Source organism: Marmota flaviventris, chromosome 6 (genome assembly GCF_047511675.1).
Source record: "Marmota flaviventris isolate mMarFla1 chromosome 6, mMarFla1.hap1, whole genome shotgun sequence".
NCBI lineage: Eukaryota > Metazoa > Chordata > Mammalia > Rodentia > Sciuridae > Marmota > Marmota flaviventris.
This window is the reverse complement of record NC_092503.1, coordinates 129511629-129534089: the sequence shown is the minus strand read 5'-3', so window position 1 is coordinate 129534089 and position 22461 is coordinate 129511629. Positions and strand designations below refer to the sequence as shown.

The 22461-nt window shown below is 40.2% G+C and overlaps 2 pseudogenes; both read left to right on the top strand.

The window, feature by feature from the left end:
* The first annotated feature begins 8835 nt into the window (after window positions 1-8835).
* Window positions 8836-9733, top strand: LOC114080560 (glucose-induced degradation protein 8 homolog pseudogene; annotated as a pseudogene).
* A 3733-nt stretch (window positions 9734-13466) lies between these two features.
* Window positions 13467-14705, top strand: LOC114080551 (adiponectin receptor protein 1 pseudogene; annotated as a pseudogene).
* The last annotated feature ends 7756 nt before the right edge of the window (window positions 14706-22461 follow it).

The following is a 22461-nucleotide window of genomic DNA, read 5'->3' as shown; positions in this document are numbered from 1 at the left end:
TTCTTCCACTCATCTCCTCATTTATGGGATAGAGGTTTTAATTTAGGTGTAGCAGTGTGTCTGAGAATAATGAAATTCAAATCACTTGTACCCTAGCTTGTTCATTAGGCATAGGTAGACCACATATAGGGGGAGAGGGAGGCCATAACAACAGAAAGTTCCAAAGCACTCCCCAACATCCATGACTTTATTTGAGAAGAACTTGAAGGAAATTCAAGCCCCAAAAGACTCCTGAAAACAGCAGAGATTTGCTAACTACAAAGGAGAAGATAACTCTATGGGGGCAACAGTTAACCACAGACCAGCTAGGTCAGGAGACTGACTCAAAGAAATACCTAAGAACTCTCCTGGGGGCAGAACAAACCTCAAAGACTAGGCATAAAAATTACTCCTGAAAGGAGTGTGCATTTAATTGGATCAAATTGTGAACAGATTCATGCCCTAGGTCATTGCTGAAAACAATAAAGGAACCATCAAGCAAGTGGTGAAGTCTAATAGTTGACTGTAATTCCAACAAAGGCAAGACTGGCTTAATAGAAAGATCAAAACTAGATACAAGGAGAGCCCTGTTAAAATCACTGTGGTTCCAGGATGACTGTGTATGCTCCCTATCCTGTGCCCTCTGAGGAGTGACACAAGAGGTTTCATATTGTATGGGAAACAAATTGCTCTAAAGTATTCCAACCAAATTACTGAACAAACAAATTAGCAAACAAGTCCACCACTCACTTTCCAGAATGGATCAGTATCCAGAATTCTGACAACAGAATTAACTAAAACGTCTAGTTCTCAACCAAAACAAACAAAAACTAATAAAAAAAATAAAAAAGAACATGGAAAGAAATAAGAAAATATCATCCATAAAATGGAAAAATAAAAAGTAGCCAAAATAAATTTCATGTGAAAGGGTTCAGATATTAGAGATAACAAAGATTGCCAAAAAGGATTATAAATATGTCCAAATTACTAAAGGAAATGATGCTTAAAGAAGTAAATAAAAGTTTGATAGGAATGTCTTATCAAATAGAGGACATCAATAGAGATGGAATCCATAACAAGAATCAACAAATGGGACTTACTTAAACTGAAAAGTTTTCTCTCAGCAAGAGAAACAATAAAAGAGGTAAATAGGAAGCCTACATCATGGGAACAAATTTTTACTCCTCACACTTCAGATAGAGCCCTAATATCCAGAGTATACAAAGAACTCAAAAAATTAAACAATAAGAAAACAAATAACCCAATCAACAAATGGGCCAAAGACCTGAACAGACACTTCTCAGAGGAGGACATACAATCAATCAACAAGTACATGAAAAAATGCTCACCATCTCTAGCAGTCAGAGAAATGCAAATCAAAACCACCCTAAGATACCATCTCACTCCAGTAAGATTGGCAGCCATTATGAAGTCAAACAACAACAAGTGCTGGAGAGGATGTGGGGAAAAGGGAACTCTGGTACATTGCTGGTGGGACTGCAAACTGGTGCGGCCAATCTGGAAAGCAGTATGGAGATTCCTGGGAAAGCTGGGAATGGAACCACCATTTGACCCAGCTATTGCCCTTCTTGGACTATTCCCTGAAGACCTTAAAAGAGCGTACTACAGGGATACTGCTACATCGATGTTCATAGCAGCACAATTCACAATTGCTAGACTGTGGAACCAACCCAGATGCCCTTCAATAGATGAATGGATAAAAAAAAATGTGGCATTTATACACCATGGAGTACTACGCAGCACTAAAAAATGACAAAATCATAGAATTTGCAGGGAAATGGATGGCACTAGAGCAGATCATGCTTAGTGAAGCTAGCCAATCCCTAAAAAACAAATACCAAATGTCTTCTTTGATATAATGAGAGCAACTAAGAACAGAGCAGGGAGGAAGAGCAGGAAGAAAAGATTAACATTAAACAGATACATGAGGTGGGATGGAAAGGGAGAGAAAGGGAAATTGCATGGTAATGGAGGGAGACCCTCATTTTTATACAAAATTACATATAAGAGGTTGTGAGGGGAATGGGAAAATAAACAAGGAGAGAAATGAATTACAGTGGATGGGGTAGTGAGAGAAGATGGGAGGGGAGGGAGGGGGGATAGTAGAGGATAGTAAAGGTAGCAGAATACAACAGTTACTAATAGGGCATTATGTAAAAATGTGGATGTGTAACCGATGTGATTCTGCAATCTGTATTTGGGGTAAAATTGGGAGTTCATAACCAACTTGAATCTATTGTATGAAATATGATATGTCAATAGCTTTATAATGTTTTGAACAACCAATAAAAAAATAAATTAAAAAAAAAAGAAATGTCAATAATGGTGTTGAAAACTCAAAAATGGCAAGAAAAAGCTCATTAGAGGGACTCAGTAGTAGTTCTGAACTGGCATAAGAAATAATTAGCAAACTTGAAGACAGATTGATAAAATAAGAGAGAAGAAAGAATGAAAATAAATTAAAGTCTCAGAGAAACATAAGCATATTAGCATACATGTAATGGCAGCACCAGAATAAAGGAGAGAAAATGAGCAGATATTAGATACATGTAATGGCTGAAATTTCACAAATTTGATGAAACAATCTGTACATCCAAAAAGTTCAATGAATTCAAGCAGGATAAAAGGTAGAAATCCATGATTAGTTACATAATAGTAAGAGTGTTGACAGTTCAATACAAAAGGAAAACCTTTAAACTAATAGGAATAAAACAAATTGTCAGGTACATAGGACTGTAATAAGATTAACAGCTGACTCCTCATCAGAAACAATGTAGGCTAAAAGCTAGAAGGATGGCATGTTTAATGTGCTAAGAGCAAAGACATTGAGCACTAAGACTCCTTTACTCAGCAAAAGTATCTTTCAAAAAAGAAAAGGAAATAAAGACATCCCTTATTAAACAAATCTCAGAGAAACCATTGCTAGCAGACCCACCTTATCAGATTTGTTTTTTTTTTTTTTTTTTTTTTTGGAGGGGGGGTTGGGGCTGGGGAATGTACCTCAGTGGTAGAGTACTCCTGAGTACTCAAGCTTTCTGTATTTCTAATACCTTTCTACTTACTCTTTAAATTATTAAGGAAATAATTTTTAAATTGCCATTTGTTATGGTTTCAATCTGGAACGTTCCCCAGAGTCTTACATGTTGAAAACTTCATTCTTAATGCAGAAAACTTCAGACATAAGCTTTTGGGAAACACTTGGATCATAAGGTCCCTGACCTCATTAGTGAGTCAATATATTGATAGCTGTTTTAGTTAGCTTTTGCATTTCTGTAACCAAAATACCTTACAAGAACAATTTAGAGAAGGGAAAGTTTATTTTGGCTCATGATTTCAGAGGTTAAGTCCATGGTTAGCAGACTCCAAAGCAAGGGGCCTGAGATGAGGCAGCACATCAGGACGAAAATGCATGGTAGAGGAAAGCAATTCAGAACATGGCAACCAGGAAGCAGAGAAAGAGCGTCACTCACCAAAGACACTCCTCCAATAAGCTATTTCATTCAGCTAATCCCTACCTGGTGACATTTACATCCAATTAATACACATCAGTGTATATTCACCAATGAAGTTGCAGTTCTCATTACCTAATCATTTTACCTCTGAACATTGTTGGGTTCTCACATACATGAGCTTTTGAGGGGCACCTCATACTTTCTCCACCACAAGAACTGAATGGACTATGCGGAGGTGGTGAAAACTGTGGGCGGTATGGCATGGTTGGAGAAGTAGGTCCTTGGGAGCATGTCCTGGAAGGGTTTTTCTTGCCCCTAGCCCTGGTCCCCCTTTCTGACTCCTGGCTGCCATGAATGAGCAGGGTTTCCTCTGCCACATTCTTCTGCCATGGTGTTCTGCCTCACCTTGGGCCCAAACTAGTGAAACCAGCTGGGTGATCGATTGTGGATGAAACCAGGAGCCCAAGGAAATCCTTCCTCCAGAAGTTATTCATTTCAGGTATTTTGGTCACAGGGCGGGGAAAAAAGCTAACACATTATTTAATATTGTGGATATTTCTTTTTCTTTTTTGCTTTCTTTTCTCTTTCTTTTTTTATTTTTATTTTTATTTTTTGTTTGTTTGTTTGTTTCTGTCAGTTTTTTGCCTCATACATCTTAAAACTTTGTTATTGAATATACACAAATTTAGGGCATTGTATCCTCTTCTGCGCTGGATCACCACGACTTCACAACAAACCTAGTCCTCCTTAAATAGAGAAAGATTCAAGTTCAAGAGGCCTGCTAAATTTCCTGGGGTGAAATCCAATCTACACTTTTAACCCTTTTGCAGTCTGAGCGAGCTGGCCTTGCTCACCGCGCCTATGCAGCCTGTGTCAGCTGCTTTTTGCCTGGGTTTGGGGGTTTGTTTTCTGTTTTGCAGTTGTTATTGCTGTTGTTGCGGGATTGGGGGTGCGCGAAGGTTCGGTGTGGGTTGGGTTGGGGTGGTGGTTGATGGTGCAATGCATTTTTTAAAAAGGCGGGGAAGGGGGCGCAGAAGGGCGGGCGGCTGGGAATGAGAGAATGTGTCTTCGCGCTGGGAAAGTTCAAGGGTACAGCCCCTGAACACTTCCGCAGGAGTGAGGAGTGGTGATCCTTTGCAGGGAGCTGAGCTGACCCTGTGGGAGCAAGGGGGAGGGCCAGGGCTTTAGAGGCTACAGACCTGGGCTCAAACTCGTGATCGAGTGAGGGGGGCCGTGAGCAAGTACTCGGGGTGGCGGGGCGAGCGGGGGAGAGGGCCTGGTGGGGGCGGTGTGGGTGGGGGGAATGGAGAGCCAGGGATGAGGGAGGGGGCGCGAGCTCAGATCTCCTGGGCAGAAGCCACCTCCACCTATGCCTGCGCTGGCCCCACAGTGCCAGTCTGCCCGCCCAAGTCTGACCCGGATGAGCGAAGAGGCAGCAGAGGTGGCTGCTGCTGCTGCTGCTACCGCCCTAGCTTACAGCCCAGGGGGATCAAAAGAACCTCCAGAAAAATCCCAAATGGTAAATCCCGCTCTCCCACTTGGCTCCAAGCTCCTCTCTTTTCTGCTCTGGGCTCTTTTTCCCCCTCCCTCTCTTGCTTTCTGTTTTGCAAAACTTGGAAGTTGGAAAATTCACCGATTCCACCCTCTGGGCCCCGCTAGAGCTAAAGAAATATTATAATCTTAGTGCACTTTTTCGGGATATGAATAATAAAATACCCAAACTGAAATTTTCATCGGGTGTGACAGCAAACTTGAGCCAGGAGAAAAATCAATGAACTTAAAAGCAAGTCATTTGATATTATATCCTTAGAAGGAAAAAGAAAAAGAGTGAAAAAAACTGAACAGAGAGGATAAAGCACTTTTGAAACACCATCAAGCAGGTCACTAGATGCATTATAAGCATTCAAGAAGAAGGAGGGACAGAGAAAGGAAGAAATATTGGCTAAAATCTTCTCAAATTTAAGAAAAGGCATGGCTCTGTAAATCCAAGGGCTCAGTAAAGGGTGTGTTAAACCCTAAGAAACTCATATATCAAGACACATTATTATCAAAGTGTCAAAAGACAAAGAGGGAATCCAAAAGTAGCAAGAGAAAAGCAACTCATTACATACAAAGGACTCCTAATAAGTTTATCAGTAGATATCCCCAATAATAAGAAGAAATCTTGCAAGCCAGAGACAATGGGATAATATATTTGATGTACTGGAAGAAAAACTGTCAACTGAGAATTCTGTACCTGGCAAAACTGTCTTTCAAAAATGAGAAAGAAATTAAAACATTGTCAGATATACAAAAGTGGAAGGAGTTCATTACCATTTTATCTTTCCTATAAGAAATTATAAAAGAAGCCTGTTAGGTAGAAATATGAAAGGATGCTAGGCAGTAACTTGAAAGAAAAATGTAAAGTTGTCCAGTAAAAGTAATAATTATATGGACAAATATGAAAATCAGCCTTTTTGTTATTTTAGTTTATAACTAACTCCACTTTTTAAAAATTTCCACAGGATTTGAAACATAAAATGCATACATATACTTATAAATCTATGTTGATAAATACACAATATATAAAGATGTAATTTGTGACACCCATAACTTAAAGTTTGGGAACAAAGCTAGAAAATGGAAGTGTTAAATTAAATATATATATATATATATATATATATATATATATATATATATATATATATATATATATATATATAAAATATATGTACACACACACACAGAGATTGAAACACATACATGTCACTGCAAAAACACTAAATATAAAAGATTATGGAACTGGAAGAAAAGAGTGATTAAAAAGCTATAACAGATACAAAAACATTCTTAAAGGCAATAGTAAATCCTTCCCTATCAATATTTCAATTGTAAATGGATTAAATTCTCCAAATAAAGACAGAGCCAACACTTGTTTGCATTCATAATAGCTGCCATTCTGACTAAAGTGATTTAAATTGCATTAAATCACTATACAAATTTAATGCAATTCTGGTCAAAATCCCAGTAACATTCCTCATAGAAATAGAAAAAGCAGTCACAAAATACACCTAGAAAAATAAGAGACCCAGAATAGCTAAAGCAATCCTTAGCAAGAAAAGTGAAGCAGGTGAAATCATTATTCCAGAACTTAAACTATACTACAGAGCAATAGTAACCAAAACAGCATGGTATTGGCACCAAAACAGACTGGTAGACCAATGGTACAGAATAGAGGACACAGAGACTAACCCACAAAATTACAATTATCTTATACTAGACAAAGCACCAAAAACATGCATTAGAGAAAAGATAGCCTCTTCAACAAATGGTGCTGGGAAATCTGGAAATCCACGTGCAATAAACTGAAATTAAATCCCTATCTCTCACCATGCACAAAACTCAACTCAAAAATGGATCAAGGTCCTAGGAATAAAGCCAGAGACCCTGCATCTAATAGAAGAAAAAGTAGGTCCTAATCTCCATCATGTGGGATTAAGCCCCAAAACAAAACAAAACAACAACAACAACAAAAAAAGACAGAGGTTGGCAGAATGGGAAGAAAACTGGATCCAGCTATATGCTGTCTACAAGAGACATATTTTAGATTTAAGGACAAGAATAGATTGAAAGAGAAAAGACAGAAAAAGGTATTCCGTACAAATAGCAACAAAAATGGAGTAGGGGTAGCTGTGCTAATATCAGACAAAGTAGACTGTATTCAAAAATGATTAATAAGATACCAAGGAAATCATATAATGATTAAATTGTGAATTTACCAAAAGATATAACAATTATAAACATATATGCATCAAACATTAGTGCTCCAATATATATGAACATTAATTAAACTAAAAGGAGAAATTGACTGTTCTGCAATAACACCCAAACAAACAAACAGAATATATATTTTTCTCAATTGCATAAGGAACAAACCATATGTGAGGCTGCAAAACATGCCCTAAAACTTTTTTTAAAAAGACTGAAAATATGGAAAGTATCTTTTCTGATCAAAATGGAAGGCAGCTAGGAGTTGACATTAGAAATACTGAAAATCTACAAAAATTTAGAAATTAAATAGTATATGATAAAACAACCAATAAGCCATAGACAAAAAATATCAGAGAAATTAGAAAATGAATTGGGACAATGAAAATACAACATAGAAAAACTTACAGGATGAGGCAAAAACAGTTTTGAGAGAAACTTATAGCTATCAACAGTAAATTTTTAAAAGGAGGGAAAATAGCAAATCAGTAACATAGCTGTACAATTAAGTAATTTTAAGAATTTAAGAAGAGAAACATAAGCCCAAAGGCAGCAAAAGGAAAAAAAAAATAAAGATGAAAGTGGAAATAAATAAAATATATAACAAAAAAGAAAGAGAAATCCATAACCAAGAGTCAATTCTTGAAAAAGATAAATTAAAAAAAATTAACAAATCATTAGGTAAATTTACTGAGAGAAATATAGAAGACATAAATAACTAAACCTGGAAATACAAAGAAGAAATTATTACTGATTTCAGAGAAATAAGAAGGATCACAAGAGAGTATTATAAATAATCATACACCAAAAATTGGATAAACTAGATGAAATGGACAAATACATAGAAATGTAAAAACTAACAAGATTAAAACATGAAGAAGCAGAAAGATCTTAGTAGGTATAAATAGTAAGGACATGAATCAGTAACTGAAAATCCCTCAAAAACAATAACAACAACAAAAACCTTCTAGACTAGATCACTTCACTGGTGAATTACTACCAAGTATTTAAAGAAATAACACCAGTCCTCCACAAATACTTTCAAAAATTTTAACAAGAAGGAATATTTACTAACACATTTGTGAAGCCTGCATTATCATTACCATGACACCAAAGCCAAATACACACACAAAAAGAAAGAAAGAGAGAGAGAAGAAAAAATGGAAGAAAACTGCAAACCAATATCCCAATGGACACTGACGCAAAAATCCTCAATGAAACAGTAGGAATCTAATTTTTAAAAGCATATTAAAATTACCATATGCCATAGGTGATATGCTCATGATATACAAGTCTAGTTCAACATATGAAAATCAACCAATGAAAAACACCATATTAAAAGAAAACCCTAGAGCGCACACCACACGCGCATGCATGTCCAAGCTATTCCATCCCCAGCACCAAAATGTGGGGGGGAAAATGTCAGAATGAATTGAGCAAAGTTTCAGGAAATAAAATTAGTAAGCAAAAATCAGTTGCATTGGTTCCCTGCCTGGCCTCTGCCTCCGCCTTGGCCTCCACCTCCCTCTGCTGGGCGATTGCTGCAACTGCCCCTCCCTGGAGCAGAAGCTGAGGCGCTGTGGCCACCCACCAGACTGGTTGCGCGGGAGGCTGGATCCGAAAGAAATAAACCAGAATGAGTTATGTAGAAAAGCCTGATGAAATCAGGAAAGATGAGTGGATGGAAAAGCTCAACAACTGACATATCCGGAGGGTGGACATGAATCGCCTCATCCTTAACTACTTGGTCACAGATGGCTTTAAGAAAGCAGCAGAGAACTGGGATTGAACCTAGCATAGATCCGGATACTCTTGATGAGACAATCAAGATTCAGGAGATGATTCTGGAGGCCACCGCAAGCTCTTGGACACAAACCTGTACCTTTACTTTCATCTGCAGCAACAACATGTAATTGAGCTGATCCGCCAGTGACAGATCTAGGCTGTTCTAGAGGACAGCAGGGCGAGGAGAGCAGAGTGCCTCACGGAGATGGAGCCCCTGCTGGCTCTCTATAGCCCTGAGGAGTCAAGCTTCAGAGACCTCCTTCACAAGATGCAAAAGCAAAAGGTTTGGAGTGAGGTTAACCAAGCTTTTCTACATTATAAAAATCAAGAGTCAACACCTAAGATGACAAAATTACAGAAACTGTTATTTTGGGCTCAGAATGTGCTGGACCAGAAGAAAGTAAAGTATCCCAAAATGACAGACGTTAGCAAAGGTGTGATCCAGAAGCCCAAGGAGAGCCTTGCAAGCCAACCCCGCGCACAGGACTCACCTTCTTTGCACAGGAACCAAAGACTTCCACTGCAGCAGAAACATTTTTCCCCTCTTACAGGTTTGCTTGTTTGTTTGTTTGACTCAGCATCTTTCTTAAAAGGAAAATGGCCCTTTTAAATGCTGGAAGCCCCACAGTGAAGGGAGCCTTCTGGGAAGGCTGTCTGTCTGTGCACTTGGTATGTCTTGAGGACCTCCACACATTGGGTCACTGTCCTGCAGCTCCTGTGTCTGGCTATCATAGGGGCTGGGTTCCTAGGGCTGCTGTTATAACCAGCCCTCCCTGGAGGGACAAAAAGAGCACCCATCACTCTTACTTTCTGCTGGCTTCTAGGCAGACAATTCCTTTGTTAAATTTCCTAAGTCTTATCAGGCCTTCACCTTCCAGTTTTTCCTCACACCATGCTTTCCATTTGTTTTTGGTTTTGTCTTCTCTAGGAAAAACTATATATAAATTTATAAATCCTAAAAAAAAAAAAAATATCAGTTGCATTCCATACATTAACAATGAACAATCAAAAAAGAAACAAGAAATTAAGAAAACAATTCTATTTACAGTAACAACAAAGAGAATAAAATACTTGGGTATAAACTAAATTGAGGATTTGAGAAACTTATACACTGAAAACTATAAAAGATTATTGAAATTAAAGAACACACAAATAAATGGAAAAACATAAAGAATTTAATACTGGTAAGATTTCAATATTGACCAAAGTGATCTACAAATTCAATACAATTGCTATCAAAACCTCAACATTTTTTATTATTTAGTTATAGTTATACTTAATATTGGGATCCATATTGTTATAATCTTATGAGACTGGAATATAATTTGCTCCAATTCCATCCCCCATACTTCCCCTTGCCCTCCCCTCCTACCATTCCCATTCATTACCCTTTACTGGCCTTTAATTTATTTACAGTTCTTTTTAAATTAATGGTTTATAGATTACACATAAGGATGAAATTCACTGTGGTTTATTCACATATGCACATAGAATTGTTTGGTCAATTACATTCCACCATTCCTCCCTTTTTCCTATCCCTGCTCCCTCCACTCCAGTGCCTTCCTGTACACCCTTCCTGCACTCCACTGATCTCTTTTCTATTTTCATGGGATTCCCCTTCCCTCTTTTTTTTCCTTATTTTGGTATAGCTTCTGCATATGAGACGAAATATTTAACTCTTGATTTACTGAGTTGGAATTATTTCATTTAGCACTATGCTTTTAAGTTCCATCCTTTTATCATCAAATGCCATAATTTCTTTTTTTTTCTTAATGGCTGAGTAAAACACCATTGTGTATATGCTACATTTTCTGTATCCATTGCTCTGTCAATGGGCACCTGGGCTGTTTCCATAACTTGGCTATTATGAGTTGTGTTGCTGTAAACATTGATGTGGCTGTATCAATCTAGTATGCTAATTTTATTTCTTATCATAAGTACTCAGGAGTGGGATAGGTGGGTTACATGTAGAAAATGGTATGCTAGTTCCTTAAACAATTGAGCAGAACTATCTATCATATGACCCAGCAATTCTGTTTCTCCAAAATACCTCTAAAGAATTAAAAATATGAGCTCAAACAGACCCTTGTACCTCCATGTTTACAGCAGTGAAATGACATATGTGTCCACTGATGGATAAAGAGACAAACAAAGTGTGTTATATCTGTATAGTGAAATATTTTTCAGCCTTGAAAAGGAAAAAAAAATTCAATGCATACTACAACATGGATGAGCCTATAAAAAATGCTAAGTGAAATAATCCAGTAACAAAAGAGAAATGAGGTGTCTAGAATAGTCAAATGCAAAGATAGAAAGTAGAATTATAGGGGGAAGAGGAATGGGATTATTTTTGTATGGGTTCAGTGAACTTAATTATCAGTGAACTGCACACAAAAATGGTTAGAAGGATATGTTTTATTCAGTATTGGTTTTACCAAAACAAGGAAAAAAATACCCAGAATACAATATAAGGGGACAAGACAATAGAAAATATAAAAGCCAAGTTAAAAGATATGGAGAGAATTAAATGACTAGCTTGTTCACAGAATAATTCATGATTACTTTTTACCTGAATCTTTGAGGCTAACATCTTGAAATTATATTCTCCATACTAGTTGCCCTACTGGCTTCAGAAACTAGAGGATAGGAGAAAGGGAGATACCAGGATATTTCTCCTCTCTCTTTGAGTTTTGTGGTAGTGTCTCCATCAATGACTGTGTGTCCTCTATCATACCTTTTCTTATAGGACAGAAACATAGTGATTTTAGATACCCTCCACTTCTAAGTTCTGATAAGACTATTTTCTCATTGTATCCCTAAAGTCCTAGGAAAGTCAATAGTTTTTTTGCTATTTCTAAATTTTAACTTGTCTCATTATTTCCTATTTGGCATTTAGATGCACCAAAATATTTGTAACTAGTTCCCTGTATTGAATTCCTTTTGTCAAATTGCCTGGCTTTAACTCTCTTTTCCTGACTGCTTAAGTCAAGCACACATCTCATCTAAGTTTGAGAGGAGAGAGAATAGAGAATGGGAAAAAAGCCATCAGTGATGGCTGAGTTTTCCCAAATAAGTTCAAGGTGTAAACACTCAAATTAAGAAGTTCAAATAGTATTATTAAAAGGAAATCCCCCCGGGGCGGGGAATGAAATATGACTATGAGTAGATCTTAACACCAACTCATCAATGCAAAAAAAACCCAGAAATTATTAGCCATAGATGATTTACGAGAGATCCACATAAAACCTACAGACAGAGAAATATTGGAAATAAAATAAGAGTATCATAGAAATACTAACAAAAGAAAGTGGTGTGTCCTAGATTAATATTGGACAAGATATGTTTTAAGACAGAAATATTTATTAGCAGTAAAAAGAGTCACTACATTTAATGAAGACTTAATCCACCAAAAAATGTAAAAGTCCCAAACCATTGCAAAATATATAAAATAAAAAATGAAAAAAGGTAAATTGGAGAAATTCAGTTTTATTGGAAATGTTTATTGTACTTTCTCATTGATGTCATTCAGGTGGTGGCAAGGATACTGTAGGCCAAGTTTGTTGTGATAATCAGGAGCAGAAAGTAGGCAGAAAGATATGAAAAACTTGCAGTTTGGCCAGAAAATTGGGAGGAAAACTGGGACTAAGAAGGTGTGGTTGTTAAAGGGAATATGGTTGTTAAAGATAATTCACACTAAAAAATAATGCTAATTACTTCACCCAGAAACAATTGGAAAGAGGGCATCTCATGCTTAAGGACTAAAGTAAAAATTTCTTTGAAATGACACCATGGGGGAACTTGGCTTGCACAGGGGAGACCTAGGAAGTTGTTATGCCTTGCTCAGCCACCCATGCACTCAAAGACTGTTGCAACCATGGTCCCAGGTGGCTTGACTACTGCTCCAGATGGTGGTAGACCTTGGTGTCAATCATGTGGTGCTGATTCTGCAGGAATGTAGGATGCTGGAGTTAGGGGTCATGGAGGCTTTCACTGAGATTTCAAAGCAAGACTTTAGAGGCCAGGCAAAGTACAGCAAGAACAGAGTCTTTATGGGCCAATCTTGCAAGGGCAATGTGTGAAGATGTGAGAAGAAAAACAAAGCTGCAGTAGAGACTCCCAAGATTAAGATATGCCAGTAACATGGAACATCTGCCTAGGAAAGTTGAGAAAATCCAGTGGACATAAGCCAAGTGAGAGGCCATGTGGGCTGCAACCAGCAAAGCCATAGGGACAGAGCTACGCAGGCCATTTGGAGAGAACATCATGGTGTAATGTGCTCCAGATGTTGGACCTGGAGCTACAGGACTTGAACTAGTGATCTTCCTGTCTCAGGAGGTTATCATTTCAGAGAAATTTTCTCCATATTTAAAAAATAGCATTATAGAAAATTTAAAAATTGGAGGGCGCTGAAGATACCAGGCCGCTAGGCGGCAGGCTGCCTCCAGTGCCGCGGGATGTAGCTGAGGGACCATGGCTCCCAGCAGAGCCTGCCCACCCAGCCTGTTTGCCATCACAGGGAGATCTCTGCCCCCTGGGGCTGAGAGACCCCAGCCTTTTCCCAAGGTGAAGCTGCAGGGTACTGAGGTACCAGCCAGATGTCTTCCCACAAGGGATCTGTGGTGGCACAGGGCAACGGGGCTCCTGCCAGTAACAGGAAAACTGACTCGGTGGAACTGGCTGAACTGGGACACCTGCTAGAAGAGAAGGGCAAGCAGGTAATTGCCAACCCAAACAAGATTGAAGAATAGCAAATATGCCCATGGCCCCAGGAAGAAAAAGAGGAGGAACGGGTACTGACACTTCCCCTGCAGGCCCACCATGCTATGGAGAAGATGGAGGAGTTCCTATATAAGGTCTGGGAGGGGCGTTGGAGGGTCATCCCATATTATGTACTTCCTGACTGGCTGAAGGACAATGACTATCTGCTACATGGCCACAGACCACCCATCCCCTCCTTTCATGCTTGCTTCAAGAGCATCTTCCGCATCTACACAGAAACTGGCAACATCTGGACCCATCTGCTTGGTTTTGAGCTATCTCTCTTTTTGGGAATCTTGACCATGCTTAGGCCAAATTTGTACTTCATGGCCCCTCTTCAGGAGAAAGTGCCTTTTGGCATATTCTTTTTTGGTTCAGTGCTCTGCCTCAGCTTCTCCTGGCTCTTCCACACCGTCTATTGTCATTCAGAGAAAGTCTCCGGGATTTTTTCCAAACTGGACTATTCAGGGATTGCTCTACTGATTATGGGGAGCTTTGTCCCCTGGCGCTATTACTCCTTCTACTGCTCCCCATAGCCTCGGCTCATCTACCTCTCCATCATCTGTGTTCTGGGCAACTCTGCCATCATTGGCACAGTGGGACTGGTTTGCCACTCCTAAGCACTGGCCAACAAGAGCAGGAGTGTTCCTGGGACTTGGCTTGAATGGTGTTGTGCCCACCATGCACTTTAGTATCTCTGAGGGCTCTGTCAAGGCCAACACAGTGGGCCAGATTGGCTGGTTCTTCCTCATGACTGTGATGTACATCACCGGAGCTGGCCTTTATGCTGCTTGGATTCCTGAGCATTTCTTTCTGGGAAAGTTTGACATATGGTTCCAGTTCCATCAGATTTTCCACATCCTGGTGGTGGCCGCAGCCTTTGTCCACTTCAATGGGGTCTCCAACCTTAAGGAATTCCGTTATGGCCTAGAAAGTGGCTGTACTAATGACTCCCTTATCTGAGCCTTTCCACCTGGAGATGGAGGAGGAACTTCCCAAATACTTTTAAAGATAACTTCTTTAGTGAAGTGAGAGGAAGTTCTGAGTTGTCTGTTTCTAGAAGAAACCTCTTAGAGAATTCAGTACCAGTTAAGTTTCAGCTCACTTTCACAGACACTGGGCAATAAACTTTTCACTCCCTTTCCCCTAGCTGGGGAGGGTGGGGATGGTCAACACCATCCCCTCCTTGGCAGTTACCATCCTCAGCAAGACAACTACTATTCCCTTGCAGAGATAGTACTTTGAAGCTCATTTTGAGATCTTACCCCCTCCTTCAACCATTTTGGGAAAAAATTATGGCTGGGATTCTTCAGAAATTGTTTCCTTTTTTTCTGGAAGAAAATGTCTCTCTCTTACCCCTGTCCTTACTTTGTAACCTGGCTTATAACAGGCCATCTATTTTTGTAGCAGACTTTTCAAAAACAATTATAACCTCGTCCCATCTTTCTGGGGCTTAGGTCTGCTTACATAGCAGGAATAATAAGACACCAACTTTTACATAGCCCGGCTAATCATGGAAGTGTGTCCAGGCTTCAAATAACTTGAGTTTTATTTTTTTTTCTTGGCAGAGTAATGTAAAATTAAACTGGGAAAATGTATTTAATATTTAATACTAAGCTTTAAAAAGAAATCTTCTATCATTGCTATGTATCTTGATACAAAGATTATGATGATAATAAAAGAAAGTACAGCAAACACTTGGCATTCGAAGACTTTTTTAAAAAAAGAAAATTTAAAAATTGAAAGATGCCTTTTAAATCATTAGATCAATATTTTAAGTGCTAGAATAAAAGTAGGAGTAAATGTTATAGCTGTAAAATGGAATAATAATGCATGACCAAGCAAATTTTTAGACTTGATATAAGTATCACCTAAATTTTATGAGGAAGTGCTTTGTAAATTGTAATACAGGATTATTTTCCTCCACATTTTAAAGGATGGCTTATAGTTTGGACCACATAATTAACTGTTCAATTTAGTAAGGGATATTTCCAGAGTTAAAAAAATACAAATGCAGATGTATAAAGGTACAAGGGAGGTGAAACACATGAGTGAAACAGGTTTTGATGAAATAATTCAGGGAGTGGCAGCCTTGTGGCAAAGTGGAGAGTGTATGCCCCATAAAAAGTGGGCAACACAGGGTTTTAAAGAAAAGCTTGGACTCTGGGAATTTATGCAAGTTTCACTGATTTGAAAATGTTGATAGGTAAACTGATTCCCATGTAAACATGTTTTAAGTTCAAATTCAGCTCTTAAACTATAAACCTATGATTTTTACATGAGGCTTTGTATCCTTATTAAATAATGTCCAAAAAACAAACTTATCTATGTTTAATTACCCTCAGATATAGGAACAATGGATAAAGACAATGGCCAGCATTGTTCTGTTGGCTTACTGTATTCCAAGTACCCATGTGCTTACAGTTCTGTATCCATTATGCCATTTGATACTTATAAGAAAATTTTAAGGAAAGTTATTATTGTAACCTATAATTTCAGAAAGAAGACAGAGGATTGGAAAGTACTTAAGGTCATAATACTGTAAATGAGTCAAGACACAAACCAGGTCAAAGTCCACAGTAAATCTTAGGTGTTTAGTAATAGATGATTGCAGTTTAGTTTAAAAGAGCAATGCTTCCCATTCTGAGGTTCCTAATTCCCTATCTGTCCTCAAATTGATAAATAGACTTATGTGACTTAGTTTAAAAGCCTAATAGAAAACTATTTCCAGGGAAAGGGAATTGCTAGAATCACCTTTCAAATTATCAAATTATATAAACTAATTAAGGGATCATTGTAAGAAGAAAAGTTAGAAAATACAATGCAGAATTATTTTTTAATATTTATTTTTAGTTATAGTTGGACACAATATCTTTATTTTATTTATTTATTTTTATGTGGTGCTGAGGATCAAACCCAGAGCCTCGCATGTGCTAGGTAAGCACTCTACCGCTGAGTCACAACCCCAGCTCCAATGCAGAAATTATTAAAATGACAAATATTTTACATCAAACCTTTATATGTTACACAAAGAACTACATATCCTAAAGTATATTTAAGCTTTAAAATATTTGTTTGACAAAACTATTAGTAGCAATTTATGAACCTTCAAGTATTTTAGATTTAACAGATAAAAGATATTTTTCAAAGAATGTAAGCCCAAAAATATTATGCTGAAAAGACCGTTGAAAAAGGAATTGCAGGATGAGGCTATTACATTTTGCGATGTGACCAAAATCTCTTCCAATAGATACGTGTACTAAAATCATATTAAAGATCATCAAATTGAATCTCTTACTTTGCATTTTTGTCCCCAAGAATAATAATAAAAAGGGACCAATTAAGATGAGAGTAATTTTTCACAAGCTAGACATCACATCAATATATTCATAAAGAATATACATTGAAAGCTTATACATTACTAAATCTTCTCATTTTAAAACAACTCTTTAATAATGTATTAAAATCAATACAGCATCAACAACATACACCCATATTCATCTGTCAAAACTTAGCACTTAGGCTCTGCCAAATCCAGAAAATGTGTCAACCTTATCACCTACCTTTAGCAAAGCTTGAAAATATAATGTTCAGATACCAAGACACAGAATACACATCTAAGGCTGCAGCTGGGGTCCTGGGTCTGTAACACACAACAACTACAAAAAAATATGCCATTATAAGGATAAATATTCAGTATCTGAACTTAAACACGTTAGGCAAGAACAGCAAGACTGTAACTCATTCTTCGGGTTGAGCACTTTTACACAAGGAACACAAAGTTCCTAATTCACCTAAAATAACTCTAAAGCTACTGGACTAATATGAGTTACAAAAATTCTTGAGAGTTTGGACTCCTGGACAATCAGTTAATTCACCAAACTACAGAAACCACACGAAAAACCCATGAAAATACTTTGGATTTTCACACACATGCCCTTTTTTAAAGTTAATATCATTAAAACAGCTATGTCAAGGTTTACAGGTCCATTTCCATTCTAACAATAACAACGGCTTTTAAAAAAATCTCAAAGGGGGATTTTATGATGGTGCAAATACAAAGCCCTGGAGAAGAGAACAGGACAGCTGGTGAGCAAGCAGAGATGGATTCCATTTCAGGCAAGATTTCTCTGTTTCTTTATAAGAATCGCACTTCTCTGCTTTCTCTATTCTTAAAAGGAAAATTCCTTTATAGATGCTTTGATGGGACAGGGACCTAAGCTCCTAGAGGAATCAAATTTCAATACAATTTGGGGACTCAGGGTGAACTGTAGGCACCAGCGCATGCCACAGGACCTCACCAAGCAGACCAGGCCAGGGGCGCATTGTTAGTGTGTGCAAACAAGTCAAGATGGCGCCTGGCATTTTGCCAGGGGGAGTGGTTTGTGAAGTAATGCCAGCAAGCCATTAAGTGTGGAGATTCCTTATTGGTTGACTGCTGTATGTAGTTTTTGTTAATTAAGATAAGCTGTGTGTAATGTATATATACCCCTCCTGTCCTACAATAAAGGGCTCTCACTCCTGCTGTATCAATCTACACAAGTTGCTCCTTCACCCCTGATTATTTTGCTGCAGCCAGAGTATGGCAATGCATTAGCTCTCCAGTTCACCCCTCCAGTCTCGCTCAATTGCTCCCTCTTATTCTCTCCTTAAAGTCAGCTCTCATAGCCCTCTGTATCCTAAAAAACGTTCTTGGCCTCTATGTTGGCAGCTAGGCGGCCTCCTGCTCTCTGAGCCCAAGTCCTCAGCGCCTGAGGTTCAGCGCTACGTTCCTGCCACCGCCCCTCGGGAGTCTCAGGTGCTTCCCCAACCCTTACTTGGGCATGAAGCTGGGAGCTCCTTAGTCCCTACTGCTCGCTGGCTGCAGGCGCTCCTGGAGGCAGATGGAGGGGTGGCCCAAAGCGCCTTTGTCTTGGTAGAAATGGGACCGAGAGGGGTGGGGCGGAGGTGGGCAGTAAGAGTGGATAGGAGTCACCTATGTGAAAGGCACCTGGTAGGTCTCTGTACCACCGCCCCATCCCGTGGAGGTTCTGCTCTTCCTCCTGCAGCGCGCACCACAGCCTCTGATTAACAGCCATTAGCAGTGGCTACTGACAGGACTCTGGGCTGAACAAAAAGGGGCTTCAGGGCTCCTCTGACTTGGCGTTGGAAGCGAAGGGAGCCCAGCGTCAACCCTGGAGCGACCTGGTTTGCAGGATCTCCCCTAGTCAAGGCCAAGTGCCTCAAGGGAAGTCTCTTTCCTGCTCTGAAAGGTGTCCAAACCCCAAGGAACTTCCCCCAAATACGTGAGTGCTGGGACCACGAGGATGCAGTCTTCTGGCAGTCAAGCTCTGATCCTGGTAAAGAACCCTGGTTTCATTCCTGAGAGAGCAAGTGGCAAATAAGATCACCCCAGGCATCAGTTCACTTTGACAGCCTGCTAAGGAAGCTAGGGCCTGATAATCACCAGCCCTTTCTGGCCTGCGAAGTCCAGTGGGCTGGACACACTGGGATACTCGGTGGGAGGGGGGTGCAGGGATGAGATCCAAGCAGGCAGATTCCTTGAAAAGCATCATGGAACATTTTAGGTTATGCCTTTTTACCTTCAAAAGGCAAAGATAAAAATGTTCTTTAATTCTGTTAATAATCTAAATGGGTCTGTGGATTATATCAAAGGAGAATTATAAACGAGACCAAAAGAGACCATCTAGCTGGAGACTGCATCTGTCTTAAATGGGGGGGGGGATATATATATATATATAGTTTCTTAGTGTTTATATAATTTATCAATATATAGCTTCTATGTATAAATTTTATATACATATAAAATTTCTCAATAATCCTGCATTTTCTTATTTTTCTCACATTTCTGCTACATTTTTCATTTTTAAAATCATTCCTGGCTATTTCATGTTCTTTCTTACAATTGAGAATGGGATCCGTTTTTTTTTTTTTTTTCTATTGTATTTTGAGTATTGTTTACCTATATTAAAATTGATGTTTTACTGTATGTGTATGTGCATATGGATGGATGTATGTGTATAATATAAATGGAATTATTTGTCAGGCTGTCAAAAAGACCTTTGGCATATTCACAATCCTTTCTTGTAAAATAACTTAAAATTTATATACTGAACAGTGGATTTTTAATACAGAGTATATTGAATCAATGGCCTAATGTATAACAGCTTCAAAATTGCAAGTTGTTTTTTTAAAGATCACAACAAATATATTTTTAAACTTTTCTGATTGTTTGGAATGTATCTAAGAAAAAATAAGAATTAACAAGAAAACAGCCATACACACAATAGTGTCCGTACACACAATAAAGCAGCAGTTTTAAATAGGCAAACAATATTCAAAATACAATTAGAAAAAAAAAATGATTCAATTCACAAAGAAATAATTGAGAAAGATAAAAAATGAAAAATGTAGGAGAAACATAGGGAAAAATAAAAATAATGCAAGACTGTTGAGAAATTTTTTATAAGATTTTACTAATTGGAAAGATATAAGCTACCTAAGTGAGAACATGAGATTTTTAAATGTGCAAACTTCAAGTGCATTACCCTATTTTATATGCATACTATTCCTCTCTAATGAAAATATATATAATGTAAATATCTCTACTAATAAGGAAACTGAAGCAAAATAAAATGACTTCTCAAAGGTCATAATCTTTGTAATGTCTTTAAGATAATAAGCCCCAATAAAGCTCTGTAAATGCTCAGATTACAGTTTGATCCTCATGGAAGTACCAGAATGAAATTGTGCTGCTTCAAATGGTCTAGACACCATTTATTAGTTTCCCAAGCACAGGAAGATTAGCAAGAATAGGATTAGGCTTTGCTGTGCTGGAAGAAACTTCTTGGGACCTTTCCCTCCCTCCTCCTTCCATACTGAATACACATCTCTTCTCTACTTAACCAAACTGTTATAATCTCTGTTGTGATACACTTGTTTATTCCTTTCCTAGGGAAAACACACCGCACCCAGGGGGGAGGGGACTCCCCCCTCTAGGCTGGAGTTGCCTCGAGCTGGGGTGTCAGGGGAACCCTCAACACCGCACCTAGGGTCAGGGACCCCCCCTCTAGGGTGGAGACCCCTCAAACCAGGGTGATGGGGGGAGCTCCCACCACACCAAGTGAAGGGATTCCCCCACTATGGCGGAGACCCCTCAAACCTTTGTGTCAGGTGGAGCTCCCACAGCACCCAGGGTCGAAGGGACCCCACCTAGGGAGAAGACCCCTCGACCTGGGGTTGTGGGGGAAGCACCCACCGTACCCAGGGTCAAGAAGACCCCCCCAAATAGGGCAGAGACACCTGGAATCGGGTGTCGTGGGAGCTCCCACTGCACCAGGTTCGAAGAGACCCCCCCTTCTAGGGCATATACCCCTTGAACCAGGGTGTCGGTGGGAGCTCCCAATGCACCTAGGGTCGAGGGGACCTTCCGTTCTAGGGCAAGGACACCTCGAACCGGAGTGGCAGGGGGAGCTCCCACCTCACTCAGGGTCGAGTAGACCCCCCTTTAGGGCGGAGACCCTGCATACTGGGGTATCAGGAGGAGCTCCCACAACATCGAGGGTCGAGGGGATCCCCCTCACTAGGGGAAGCCCCTTTGAACCGGAGTGCCGAGGGAGCTAGTACACCATCGCACCCAGGGTTGAGGGGACACACCCCTCTAGTGGGAAACCCCTTGAACCAGGGTGTCCAGGGAGCTCATACACTATCGCACCCCCCCCCCGAAATGGGGTGTCAGGGAGAGCTCCCGTTGCACTCCGGGTAGAGGGAACCCCCCTGTAGAACAAAGATGCCTCGAACTGGGGTGTAGGTGAGAGCTCGTACTGCACCCAGAGTTGAGCGGACCCCTACTCTAGGGCGGACAACCCTCCAACCGGGGTGTCGGGGGGAGCTCCCACTACACCAGGGTCAAGAGGACCACCCCTCTGGGGGGAGACCCCTCAAACCGCGGTGGCAGGGGGATTTCCCACGCACCCAGGATGGAGAGGACCTCCTCTAATAGGGCAGAGACCCCGGAAGCAGGGCGTTGGGGGGAGCTCCCACCGCACCCAGGGTCGAGGAGACCACCACTCTAGGGGGGAGACCCCTCAAACCAGGCTTATGATGGCAGCTCCCACTGCACCCAGGATCGAGGCTACCCCCTTTCTAGAGCAGAGACCCCTCGAAAAGGAGTGTTGGGGAAACTCCCACTGCACCCAGGGTCGAGGGGACCCCTCTTTAAGGCAGAGACCCCTAGAACTGGGGTGTCAAGGGGAATTCCAGCAGCACCAGGGTCCAGGGGACCCACCCTCTAGCAGGGAGACTACTTGAACCCGGGTGTCAGGAGGAGCTCCCACCCCACCCAGTGTCGAGATTACCCCCACACACACCTTATAGGAAAGAGACACCGTGAACAGGGTGTTGGGGGGAGCTCCCACCGCACCCAGGGTCATGGTGAACCCCAATCTATGGCAGAGACCCCTCAAACTGGGGTGTCAGAGAGAGCTCCCACCACACCCAGGGTCGAGGGGACCCCCCTTCTAGTGTGGACACCCCTCGAACTGGGGTGTCGGGGGAGCTCGATCGGAGGTTCGGGAGCAGCTCCCACAGCACCCAGGACCCCCCACTAGGGGCGAGACCCCTCAAACCGCGGTTACAGGGGGATTTCACAACACACTCAGGATCGAAGGGACCTCCTCCAATAGGGCAGAGACCCTGCAAACTGGGGCATCTGGGGGAG